Here is a 10,234-nt window from a genome sequence, read left to right as displayed (position 1 = left end):
TATGGCAGCTATGCACGCATGTCACACAGTGAACCAGGTCTTTTGTGTACAACTAAAAGTGACAGCTTTTTTAGGACGCATCAGTCATTGTAGGTGTCGTCAGAAGTGCATGCATTTACATTCTGTAACATTTTCCTGCAATTGAAAGATGTCAGTTTTACTGAATAGTTCTCAAACCATGGTTTATGTGATAGTAGCACACTGCGCCCTCTAGTGGTGATAGTTAGACTATCCTTTGTTTTTTTTAAACATGACACTCGTCATAATGTATGTACCCATTGGTTGTAAATTGTCGTTCAAGTTTACTACTAGTATGATGGCCATGATTATCAAGAAATACCTATTACATTTAACCATGTGGATAAGCTCTGTTTAATTTGTAGTTTGCAGTTAATAGCCTATATGTATGTAGTGCAAATATTGCTTCCTAGTGTAAGATATTATTGGACACACAAGGTCTGTATTGTATGTATTAGTTTTCTTTTTTGCAATAAAATGCCCTCCGTCAACTATGAAACTATGTAATGGCATCAGGTGTCTTTAACTCTATATCTAATGCAACAGTGTGTGTGTGTGTTTGTGTGTGTTAACCAGTGAATTATGGAAATATACGAGTGATTCTGTGTGGTTGAAAAATGACTGCCATATCCCAATAATAATGTGTGTGTGTGTGTGTGCGTGCATGCGTATGTGTTTGCATGCGGGCATGTAGCCCAGAGACATGGCTATCTGGTGGGACATACTGGTTCACCAGATTTGTTGGAAAACAATATTTGGTAAATATTAAAAGCAAACAATGCCCCCAACAGATTTGAATCTGATTACCATAAAATACAAAAATAGACCACAAATTGGAGGGAAAATGTCTAAAAAAAAAAAAAAAATGTAAATCACATGATGTCATCACAGTATAGAGAATGTTAATGTGTGTCAACAATAAATTGAGTCAGTATGGTACACATGATATCCCGTCCCAAACTGGTCTTGAAGTTACGATTACAAATTGTAGTACAATATGAGTATAGCATGTGATTGTACACGTCTGTAATTTCTGGGAATGGCTAGCGCCCTCAACTAAAAGATAATTGAATCTTTTCTTTTTTGAGCAGATTCATCAGAGAACACTTCTCGGGAGGAAATTTAGTCTGTGAGGTACACCATGACAGGGCGCCCTCACACATCGGTAAACATCTTTAACAGAGGGTGGAACACCACGAACAACATGACGTATCTTGCAGCCTCGAGGAAATTTCAATAAATATATGAAATACAAACAGAAAGTATATCATAATGTATGATTTGTAAACTTGCGTATTCTAGACAGTCAGCATGCATCATAAACGCAAAGATACAACAAAATACCCTTACAGTCAAAAAATAAACTTTAGAGAAGTGAATATTTCAAATGTTATTTATTTCTATCAATAAATAAAATAGATTGTCTCATTCAAGTGTATACTTGATTAACATTAACTAGCAGACTGGCAACCAGCTAAAATTACAATAGAGAAAAAATATATAAATATACTGAGTTAATTTAGGATCAGAAGACATTATTCAAAATGGTCAATAGAATAGTTATCAACCTAGAGGATTATAAAGCATTAATTTCTTTTCTTAAGATGGCCATATATGTATAACAAAGGAGTATTTATTGACCGAATTTGTCAATTTTTAAGTTATATAAAAACAATTTTACAATGTCTTGCCTTCTTGAAACGAAATGTTAAACAGTATCAAAAAAGTACATGATTGTAATTCAATAGTTCAAAATGCTAAAAAAAAAATTGGGGGGGGGGGTGTTTTTGTACATACAATAACGTGCTACACATTTTGCAATTTATTGAGAGATACAAATATGAATTTAGTATAAGTTGTTTCAATTGGGTTTTTTTCAAGTAGAAAAAGACTGTATTAAAATTGTTTTACCACTTAAAAACCCAAAATAAATACCAAATTCTCATCCAAGTTGCGACCATATCGCTCAGCTATTTGACTTGGTTTAACGAGACTCACCATTGGGGGCGCTCTTCTTCTGTCTGATAGAGGTAATTATAACCCCAACCCCATCCCCAGTCTGGGTAGCCAAGACAACCAAGATGTATAGTGTAAACATTAAAAAAAAGTCAAGCAATTGTCTTACCAAGATTAATGATCTTAACTTTGTTTGAAAAACTGTAAACAATCAAATTCTAAAATTAAAAGTGTGGAATATTCTACTGGTATATATTGTGCAGTGAAGATTACAATCAAAAGTCAATCAGCTTTCTCCAAGATATAAAAGAATCAAATCTTTGTTGAAGAGTTCAATTACAAACATTACAAATAATCTTCTTCAAAAGATAAAGTTAATGCAAACTTTGTCTCTAAACCCATACATAGGTTTATAAAATTCTAAGCTATCAAAACAGCCTATGGCCTTAAATCCCGAGACTAAATCATCAAAAACTTTATTTTGTGAAATCGTAGAGTGCATCATATTAATATACTACAATAAAAACAATGAATTCAATCCATCTATCAATTTCTAATACATGTACAAATAGATTTCAAAAGTACAGTCTCTGATCGTACAAATAAGCACCTGTATAAAAGTTATGTACAAAATAGTTACAAAACCAACTGAAATATTGGCAGTATTTTGAAGACATCATTCAAAATTGTCAAAAGTTGATCAAATTTTAGTAGAAAAAAATTCATGAAATCTGCCATTCTTACATTTCAAACGTACGGAACTGGTCAATTGTAAATATTTAAAATAGTATGTCACTTGTATTCACAACACAGGTATTATTAACAGATAACGTTCTGTACATAGTTGTTCTGTACTAAGGTAATGTAGCTAGCTGAAACAGGTAATATTCACCAGATGACTAATATGTAACATATACATTTATGATAAAAAAATAATCTTAGTAAGTTTACGTTGTTGTTTTATTTGAAAGATAAATAACAACATTTTTACTGCTGAAGACAGCACGATTGTTATTGAGGGAAGTTTAAAATGCTGAATGAATGTTAACAAAATTCTCCTCAATTGCAATCCAACTGTGTTCAGTAATAAAGTGCTCTTGTCTAGCAAGTAAAAAAAACCACCAACTTGCTAAATGATCAACAGTATATGCTATGTACAGTCTTCTGGCAAACACTCACTGTTTTAGCTGTAATTATCAAAACTTTGCGGGGGGGGGGGGGGGGGGGGTTTCAAACACTTTTGAGTTATATAATTGTAAAATATAATAATGAAATAAAATTCAAATTGGTCAATCAACTTTCTCACTGAGTCAATAATAAAATACTTGCATATTTGAAGATAAGAATACTATTGTAGTATAGACAAATAAATTCAAACACTTTAAATTGGCTAAGGAAAGGCACAATTATTGTTGGTTGATTTTTTTTGTACCAAAATTGACATTTTTCACTTGCAAGTTTGGAAAGATTTAGTCTTCATCGTCACTGCTTAAGAACAAATCTTGTGTAAGCACGGAATATGTTTTCTCCTCTCTTTGTAAACTACATGTATCTACCGGTACATGCATTCCAGTCTTCAGACCATTTACTGCTTTGCATAAATTTCCTGCATGATCTTCAGTATCTAGACAGACAGAGAGTCAACTTGTTACGTCACATGATAATACAATGATAGCCTTTCTTTCTCATCATCGAAAGTACGTGATCATAGCACAAATTATTACCCCAGTACAGACTATAAGTATAGTGTACAAATCCTTCATGCTTCCTAGAGGGCACACAATCTGTGCTGTCTACTTAAGCACACATGCATGCACCCTACATGTTGTGTTTTTTTTTGTATAGCCATAACAACCCTACCAAGTCTCCATTTACACACTCAGTGGTTGGGTTAACTGTAACTTGTAAGGAAAACAACCAAAGTTCTCAAGAAAGCTTATTTGTAATTTTCCCCTAAGATATTATGATTTCATGCCTCAAAAACTATAATAACAAGTGTTACTAAATTATAAATACCCCCACCCCCACCCCTCAATCCCCCTCCCACCCCTCAACCCACCTATACATGTACATCAATCTCTATATTACCAAACCTGCATTTCAATAGCCAGGTTTAACTATATAATTTACCAATCTGAGAGTTCTCAAAGAAAAAAAAATTTAATCGGTGTTCCACTGAGATATTATGATTTCATGTAAACATGATTAAAAACTATGTTTTCCAAATACCCTCCACCCAAACCCCTCACCTAATTCCCCTTGCTGGAGTTGACTTTAAAAAAATAAAATATTTTGTCATACCAACAATATATACACTCGATTTAAAAGTGAGAAAAGGAAATACATTTGGTCACTTACCTATTTTCAACTTGATCTTCATCAGAACACAAGATATAGGATAGTTGTTAGGATCAGCAAAACTCCACACAGTAATATCCATAGCTTGATGTTTGGTAGGCAACACAGTCTTTATCAAGTCATCCAAGTCTTTGGCCTTAGTATCTGGTAGGTTTAGTAAAAACCAAGTTTCATCGCCTTGCTTCATGTCTTGTACACAGGGCTGTTTCTCTGTGATCAGTTCACAAAAACATTCATAAGATTGGTACAGATCAGGGTTTGGTACAAGGAATGCCAAGGTGGATTTACATCTTGTATCTGCAGATAATCCTGGCACACTACTCCGTGACTGACTTGGCTGTGGTTGTGGTTCACATCTTATGTCCGTCCTTGCTGGTCCATGACTCGTTTCTGGTTTACTGATCATAGATTCAGACTGACTCTCTTGATACTCAAGATCTACATCTTGTGTCGAAGAAGATACATCACAGCTGACTTGGCGACTTCCTTCATTGAATTTCTGAAGTATTTCCCCAATACCACTCTCCAGATTCCAAAATCCAGCATCATGAGAATTGACGTCTGGTATGGTGATGTGTTTTCTAACACATATATTGTCATCAATGCTCGCCATCTGAGTCATCAGGGTAAATTCTTCATGTACGTCTTTGATAAACCAATCACTTGTCTTGTTAGATACCTTTGTGTCTTTTGTCCACTTATAGGGGTTCGTGTTTCCAGTGTCCTTACTTGTGCCTAGAGATCTGCTACGTGACTTGCCTTGAACATTTCTTGGTCCCATTTGGCATATTGTCATCACAAATCGACTGTACTTACAAACATACAATCCCGCCTCATCACAGTCATTGTTGAAATGGACGTCTTCCCAGAAAGGCCAGGGTTTGTACAAGATAGGTGGATTGTTCCCCCTGTCAGTGGTTGCCTTAATATTCAATAATACAGCTGCATGTACATGCATGCGTTTGAAAGGTGTCACCATCCCATATACACCTGGTCTCATCTTTCTCACCCCAAGGAGTGCATACATCGATGCTGGTCCTGTGTAACTTGGCAGCAGCCCTTCAGCATCATCATCAACTTTACTGCATGGTTGAAAATCCCCCAGCGACTTTGGTGGTGGACACTTGCCTTCCATTTGGGATTGAAGATGAAGAAGAGCTTTAGCGATGGGAATATCTTTCAAATTACATTTCTTGTCTCTTCGCTTCACAACCTTTGTGTAGGTACCATCCACAGATGCTGAAGAATTGTGTTTCCCTCCTGCATCAGTTGGGGCTGCAGGTATACTCTCAAATTCAACCTCCTGTATAAAGGGAATGTGGTCATCAAGAACAAACACACAGTCCAGTTTAAGAAGCGCAGACAACCGTTGAATGAATTGTCTGGTGAAACCAACCCCTCCTGTGGTGACATCGCTTTCACAGTCAGTCATGGTGTTTGGAAGACTGATGATAGCATGTGTTTTGTCCCAGTATGTGCAATACTGTTGAAATTCTTCTGCTCTGACAATTACCCACTGCACATACATCACTTCTGTATCATCAAACTCAGACACCATCATAGTATGTCGGTAGTTCAGCAATGCATTGTTGGCACGTCCATATGATGGATTGAAAATCCAGTACTTCAAGTGACTGCATTCATGGCTTCTTCTACTTCTTCTCTGCACACTCATCCTGTCATTATAGTCACCCTTGTCTTTCACTTCCAATAAGCCTTTGTTTTCCAGATGTTCGAGAACACCTGCAAATCGTTCCAGTCTTGGAATCGATATGTCACAGGTACAATTATCCAAAAAGTCAAGCCCCTGAATGGTTCTCTTGTCAGATTGTGAAGTCCTCAGATCAACACTAAGTAAACATTCAGGGCATGTTGAATGATGCTTAGGAGAACATGCTAGGTACTTGGTGGATAGCTCATCTGATTCCAACTTCTTGTTTGAAGAGTTGGCCACTTTGTTCCTCAAATGATGAAGCAGAACATGTTTTGGGTTAAGTTGCTTTAGAAGATCTTTCTCGTAATTGTACCTGCCAACGAATCGGTCATACTTACTGGAAGACACTTCTTTAGGCAGGCTATCACTTTCAGCCATAGTTTTCCAATATGGATAAATCCAATCAGATTCCCTCAGAACGCCATGCACTTTCATCTTCATTTTGATCTTCAGTATCACTTTCCTCACCTTCTTCATCTTCGAAGATAACATCTTCATTGTTGTATCCAGGATTAATGCCCTCGATTTGTTGTTTCAGACACATGGCAACAGACAAGAAGGTGCCAGTCTTACCAATCTGTGGTTCTGCTTGGAGCAGGAGACGATTCTTGAACTTGGTCGTGTTTCCAGAGTCATAGCTTTTAATGGCTTCATAGTTTGACCATCTGAATGAACTAGTAGTTCCACATATTTCCTTTGTCTTGAGTTCTCTCATTCTGTCATCTGGGACTAGATCAGTTTCAAAAAATTGTGTATTCTTCTCCAATCCCTTCTTCAGTTTTTTATAGAGACCTACACCAATGAGAGCATAAGGGAGTGAATCTGTACATCGTGGATCAATGTATCTACACAAGCGACCGAGTTCCTGTACAGCAGTACTCAGGTTGGATGATCTATTACTATGAGAAAGGCGCAAGTCCATGCAGTCGAAACTCTTTGGAAAAGTATCACCCATTCGTCCCTTTTCCACTAGAATAAGAATGCAAGGTACATCTTCAAGGTCTTGGTACTGTCTTAAGACAAGATGCAGATGCCCACATTTCTCACATCTCAAAGATCTTTGCTCCTTAATGTATCCACAGCAGTCACATGTTTGACATCTCTTAGTAGCCATCAGCTTGTTTACAAAGATTTTATTCTCCGGTGTTTTCATCTGGTTCTCGATGTCAGCGTTACCATAAGCTTTCAGGACAGCAAATTTATCACGTGCATTAACATAATTCCTAGCTTCTGTCAGTGTATTGTAGAAACGATCTGCTTGGGCTTTACTAACAACACGGATAATCTTCATCTTGTTACCAGAAGAGATCAGATTACTAACAATTTTTGCAGTCTCATTGTTAGATCTGTTTTGTGAATCACTGGTGCGAGAATTCATCTCTGTTGACTTAAACCGTGGTGTTTCTTGATGGGATACGGAAGTATTATTCTCTTTCGAATCTTTGGTTGAGGTATGATAATTTACCACATAGCGAAACACTTCTGATGGTATGCATTTCAAAGCACTAGTGTCTAAATAACGTGTAAACTCTTCATCAACAATTGCATTGTTGTCTTTACCATCACCTTGGAGATTGGCTGTATTCTGCAGACCCTGCCTGTTTTGATGACCAGAGAAATGATGAATGATGAAATACACATACTCAGCAGCAAGTAGATCACGATCACACAGGCATTTTTGGGCAATATTTCTAGCATTTTGATTTTCTGATGTTTGGACATTTGCTTCATCAAGACATCGACCATTTCTTTTAGTCTTATTCTGCTTATCATTCCCACATATCTGGCACTTCTTTACTTCCTTGCCATCTTTTTTTTCAGTCGAATAATTCTCCCTATCATCATTCCATTGCACCCTCAATGCTTGGAAGGACCGATCCTCGCGTAGTAACTGCTTGTCTCTCTCTTCTTCTCTCATTGTATTGTGGTAGTAGTTCAAAGATACATATGTCAATGTGGGCTGGGTGTTTCTAACCCCTTTCATTTCGCAAAGCATAAAGACACAGGAAGGATCTGGTTTCTTATTACCCGGTATGGACTTAACAGAAACTATGTTGTTGTCACATGAAAGGTAACAGGTAACTCCAGAAGAACCATTTTCCCCTTTTTCCGAACCATTTTCCTCCATATGAATCAACGTTAGTAGACCCATGCCACGTTCAACACCAACTTTGAAAGCTGCAGCACCATTTGTTTCTTCAACAGGAACAAACTTAAGCTTGCCATCAGTACAAATTGTACCTACACGAGCTTTATTTGCTGTGAATATTCTTAGATTGTTATCTTTTTGAACTAGTAATAGTTCCTCCATTCCCTCAGCTTCACTTGTATCCTTTATACACAGATGATCCCCAACCATTTGTAGCTGAACAAACTTGTTCTCATGAAAGCCCTGCAGTTTCACCCTAACATCTCTGTAGATATTTTCTAACACATTCTCTGACCAATCAACAAAGTGTAATAAGCATCCACTTTTGTCTGGGTGTGGGACATTTGGAATACGCGAGTTTTTTGTGAGTAAGTTGTATGGAGTAGCAGACACTTGAAGCACAAATACATTTTCATGATTATACCACGTATTGACAGCTTCATTGTTGGCACCAAACTTATCATCTGTAGTGGGAGTGATTCCCCAATGGCACTCATCAGCAATAATAAGAACAAATGTTCGTGGGTTTTCAACTTTTTCTTTTAGATGTTGCACCAATATTTCCACGTCTTTACGTGCATACATCCATACAATATTGGTCATGGCATATTCCAGTCGGTCTTTGAACTTCTCTCCAATATCTTTTGAGAGCAAACCTAACGCTGTATCAGCCACCCTGATAGCTGTTTGTGTCTGAAGCAGCTTCATTCTAGCAGTGAGGATGATAAATTCAAACTTATCAAAGTCTCTTTGCAGATTTTTTCCATAATACTTCTCCATAATCTTTTCAATTCTGGCTACCAAAATAGAACCCATTTGCAATTGGGATGTATGGATAGACTGGTTTTTGATGTGATTGATTTCCAATTTTTCTTTATCGTTCATGTCCCTTTCACAGATAGAATTCTCATTTAGTAATTCCTGATCAGAGTCTTGAAAACTATGACCATTGTCGAAAGATTCCATGTTGGTGTAACAAGCCAAATTCTTCTTTTCCTCTCTCTCCTCTTTTTTATCATCATCACCACCACCTTCTTCTTCATGATCATGATCATGATCATCATCATCACCACCACCTCCTTCATCATCTGCATCACTATCATCTTCATCATCTGCATCACTTTCATCATCTTCTTCATCATCATCATCATCATCATCATCATCATCATCATCATCATCATCATCATCATCATTACTATCATCATCATCATCATCATCATTACTATCATCATCATCATCATCATCATCATCATCATCATCATCATCACCATTGCTTGTGATGGTTTGCTCTATCATTTCATGTTGACCCCTAGAGGCACTGTTTTTATCTTCATTACTAACTTCCTTTACTTTAGGTACTTTGCATTTATTTTCTATGTCTTTGATTTTATCTTCTATTTCTGGTAAATTCTCATTAATTTTTGCATCTAAAGGCTTTGTAGGTTTGTTCACGGTCTCTAAGATATTATCCTGGGAATTCTCTGGATTCATCTTAATTTTCTTTCTTTTTGTGTAATCAACACTACTACCCGGTTTACATTCCATCTTTCTCTTTGAACCTTGTTGGTTGTGCTCTCTCAGCACACTAGATGTTGTAACATGTTCTGTATTTACTCTCTCTGAATTGTCCAGCCGTTTGTCCATGTTTTTTCTCACTTCAACACTTCCCTCTTTCTGTATATGTGTCATCTTCTGTCCTTCCAAAATATCTTTGGATTTATTTTGTGGAATGTCAACATTTGCTACATTTGTAGAAGTAAATGCTGGACTAAGTTCACATTCAAATGTTTCCATGGGAGATAACAGAGGAAGAAACTCATCTGTTACAGATGCTTTGATGGTACCTAGAATATCACTAGCATCATATCCAGACTCCTGTAATGTGTCATCTTCGGAATTCGCACAGTTCGTCTTACTCACTGAAGCTATTGTTTTTTGTGCTTTGTACTCAACATCACTACCAGGTTCATGTTCAAACCTTCTCTTTGAATCCTGTTGGCTGTGATCTCTGAGCACACTTGACGTTCCATCTCCATCCT

This window comes from Glandiceps talaboti, chromosome 7 (genome assembly GCF_964340395.1).
Source record: "Glandiceps talaboti chromosome 7, keGlaTala1.1, whole genome shotgun sequence".
Classification (NCBI taxonomy): domain Eukaryota; kingdom Metazoa; phylum Hemichordata; class Enteropneusta; family Spengelidae; genus Glandiceps; species Glandiceps talaboti.
Note: the sequence above shows the minus strand (reverse complement) of the source record.